Genomic DNA, 3,983 nt, shown 5'->3' with positions numbered 1-3,983 from the left:
CAGCCCAGTACCCAATAGTCATCTTTTCTGCTCCTCTCTCTCCTCCCACTCTCCACCCTCAAGTAGACCCCCGTGTCTATTGTTTCCTTCTTTGTGTTTGTTCACAAGTTCTTATCATTTAGTCTCCACTTATAAGCGAGAACATGCAGTATTTGGTTTTCTGTTTCTTCGCTAGTTTGCTGAGGATAATAGCCACCAGCTCCATCCACATTTCCCCAAAAGACATGATCTCATTCTCTTCAATGGCTGCCTAGTATTCCATGGTGTATCTGTACCACATTTTTCTTTTCTTTTCTTTTCTTTTCTTTTCTTTTCTTTTCTTTTTTCTTTTTGAGATGGAGTTTCACCCTTGGTGCCCAGGCTGGAGTGCAATGGCATGATCTCGGCTCACAGCAACCTCCACTTCCCGGATTCAAGCGATTCTTCTGCCTCAGCCTCCCGAGTAGCTGGGATTACAGGTATGTTCCACCACGCCTGGCTAATTTTGTATTTTTTAGTAGAGACAGGGTTTCTCCATGTTGGTCAGGCTGGTCTCAAACTCTTGACCTCAGGTAATCTGCCCGCCTCGGCCTCCTAAAGTGCCGGAATTACAGGCATAAGCCACCGTACCCAGCCACCACATTTTCTTTATCCATCTGCCATTGATGGACATTTACGTTGATTCCATGTCTTTGGTGCTGTGAACAGTGCTGCAGTGAACATTTGCATGCATGTGTCTTTATGGTACAATGACTTATATTCTTCTCGGTATATACCCAGTAATGGGATTGCTGGGTTGATGGTAGTTCTGCTTTTAGCTCTCTGAGGAATAACACTTCATGAATTTGCATGTCATCCTTGTGTGGGGCCATACTAATCTTCTCTGTATCATTCCAATTTTAGTATATGTGCTGCCAAAGAGAGCACGTGATAGCATTTTCTTTTCCTTTTATTGAGACAGGGTCTTGCTCTATTGCCCAGGCTGGAGTGCAGTGGTGCAATCATAGCTCACTGCAACCTTAAACTTTTGGGTTCAAGCAATCTTCTGCCTCAGGTTCGTGAGTAGCAGGGACTATAGACACTCACCACCACGCTCAGCTGATTTTTAAAAAAATTTTTCTTTTTATAGAGACGGGGTCTCGCTATGTTGACTAGCTGGTCTTGAACTCCTGGCCCAAAGCGATCCTCTCACCTTGGCCTCCCAAAGTGTTGGATTACAGGTGTGAGCCACTGCGCCTGACTATAATAAAAAATAAAATAGTAAATAAATGCAGTTTATTTCCTTTAACTCCCTTCTCCCTCATTTCTCAGTTGAGTGGACTTCCCAAAGCTCCTTAAAGTCTTGGGGAGCCCTGCCTTTGCAGTTCTCTGGCAGGCTGCCTTGCTGCCTCCTCCGGTGTCACATGCAGAAGTCAGATAAGCCTGACTATCAACACTGCCTCCTCCACCTCTTATCTGCATAACCGTGAGCAGTAACTTCACCTTTGTCAGTGCCCATTTTCTTTTTCTTTTTTCTTTTTTTTGAGATGGAGTCTGACTCTGTTGCCCAGGCTGGAGTGCAGTAGCACGATCTCAGCTGACTGCAACCTCTGCCTCCTGGGTTCAAGTGATTCTCCTGCCTCAGCCTCCCAAGTAGTTGGGACCACAGGCATGTGCCATCACACCCGGCTAACTTTTTGTATTTTTTAGTAGAGATGGGGTTTCACCGTGTTAGCCAGGATGGTCTTGATCTCCTGATCTTGTGATCCACCTGCCTGGGCCTCCCAAAGTGTTGGGATTACAGGCGTGAGCCACTGCACCCGGCTGGTCAGTCTCCATTTTTTCAACCACAGTGTGGGAAAAATAATAACTTGAGATTGTTATGAGGACCAAATGAGCTATTACCAATGTGTAAATTGCACAACATCAGACCAGGCAGGTAACAAAGATTCATGTGCATTAATCAGTGTAATGTCCTTTCCCTGGACAGTATATTTTATTTATTTTTTTAGATGAAGTTTCACTCTTGTTGCCCAGGCTGGAGGGCAATGGCGCGATCTCAGCTCACCACAACCTCCGCCTCCCGGGTTCAAGTGATTCTCCTGCCTCAGCCTCCCAAGTAGCTATGATTACAGGCATGTGCCACCATGCCCGGCTAATTTTGTATTTCTTTTAGCAGAGATGGGGTTTCTCCATGTTGGCCAGGCTGGTCTCGAACTCCCGACCTCAGGTGATCTGCCTGCCTTGAGCCTCCCAAAGTGCTAGGATTACCGTGCCCAGCCTATTATTCATCTTTTTAATCTCAGGCTCTAGAACAATAACGTGTGAATAGGCTCTTGAAGGGCTGATTGGATTAAAGAAGTCTCCAAGATTAGCGTTGGGAGTATCCAGGAATTTGAGAGTCAACTGTGAAAATGAGAAGGAAGTTAACACCAGCTCCATGCATAAGGCTCTGGGACCCCAAATAAATGGGTAACAGCATGTCACAAGGCACTGTGAGGGGTTGGCTGCCCTTGGATGAGTGTGCATCACCTGTGTTGCCTCCAAAACACCCACACAATCTCTATTGATAGCTTAAGTTTCTCTGACTGTGTCCATTTATTAAGGTTAGCATTGTGGATGCTGTCAACTCCCGAAGCCTGGGCTTTCAGAGCCCATTAAGGAGAGATGCACAGGGCACCTTTCATTTCAGACTACAGAAAGCACTTTTCCATTGTGGGGGCCAGGCAGGGTCACTACTGTGGTGGCTTTTGCCCCAGAGCACAGTCCCTTTCTCTCTGGCCCAGACATCCCCTAGGGAACACAGCATTTTCTACAGTGAACTAATAGATCAAAGCCCACACAATTCCTTCTTCCACTGTGAAGCGTGGGAACTTGCCAGTGTTTCATCAGACCTTCTGCCTAAGTGGTTTGGGTTCCTGCGGAACACCGCTGATTACTTTAATGGAGAAGACTAGACTAACGTCACATATCACTTAATGACGATTAAATAATTTTTCATTTCATTTTTGCAAAGACTTAAAAATAGATCCTGTGACTTTCTTCTTCACAAAAGCAATATACGTCTATCATAAAAAACCTTTTAGAAATAATGTCCAGGTGGGCGCGGTGGCTCATGCCTGTAATCCCAGCACTTTGTGGGGGCCGAGGCAGGCAGATCATGAGGTCAGGAGTTGAAGACCAGCCTGACCAACATCGTGAAACCCATCTCTACTAAAAATACAAAAATTAGCCAGGTGTGGTGGCAGGCGCCTGTAGTCCCAGCTACTTGGGAGGCTGAGGCAGGACAATCGCTTGAACCTGGGCGGTGGAGGTTGCACTGAGCTGAGATTGCCCCACTGCACTCCAGCCTGGGTAACAGAGCGAGACTCCGTCTCAAAAAAAAAAAAAAAAAAAAGAAAAGAAATAATATCCAAACTACTATCTAGAAATAACCAGCATTAGAGTTTTTTTGTGTGTAATCTTTTGCCTCTGCACAAAGATGTTTATTTTAACGTAAAAAAACTAAGATCACAAGGCATATATTACATTTAATTTCCTTTTAGTTTCTGATAAACAGTATGCTATGAATATTTTTCTTTTTTAAAATTCTATTTAGTTTTTATTTTTATTTTTTTGAGACAAAGTCTTGCTCTGTCACCCTGGCTGGAGTGCAGAGGCAGGAGCAGAGATCACTGCAGCCTTGGCCTCCTGGGCTAAGGCAATCCTCTTACCTCAGCCTCTCTAAGTAGTTGGGACTACTTGGCCCATGCCACCCTGCCTAGCTAATTTTTTGTAGAGACAACATTTCAAACTCCTGGGCTTAAGCAATCCTCCCGCCTCAGCCTCCCAAAGTGTTGGGATTACAGGCGTGAGCCACCACGCCTGACTGATTTTTCTATGTTGATAATATTTTTTAAAACAGTATCTATTATACAGGTGGCCTAGAGATTCCACAGTTTATTTAATCATCACTCTATGATCAGAGTGGCTTTTTTAGTCTCTTGATTAAAAACAACACCGTGATCAACATTTTGATAAATTTT

At 44.6% G+C, this 3,983-nt stretch overlaps 1 non-coding gene across 1 annotated transcript; it reads right to left on the bottom strand.

The window, feature by feature from the left end:
* Positions 1-800: 800 nt before the first annotated feature.
* On the bottom strand, positions 801-906 carry LOC115932188 (U6 spliceosomal RNA). Its single transcript, XR_004068506.1, has one exon. It is a non-coding gene; the product is annotated as a U6 spliceosomal RNA (small nuclear RNA).
* Positions 907-3,983: the final 3,077 nt, after the last annotated feature.

Source organism: Gorilla gorilla, chromosome 1 (genome assembly GCF_029281585.2).
Source record: "Gorilla gorilla gorilla isolate KB3781 chromosome 1, NHGRI_mGorGor1-v2.1_pri, whole genome shotgun sequence".
Taxonomy (NCBI): Eukaryota; Metazoa; Chordata; class Mammalia; order Primates; family Hominidae; genus Gorilla; species Gorilla gorilla.
This window is presented reverse-complemented; position numbering and strand designations above follow the sequence as displayed.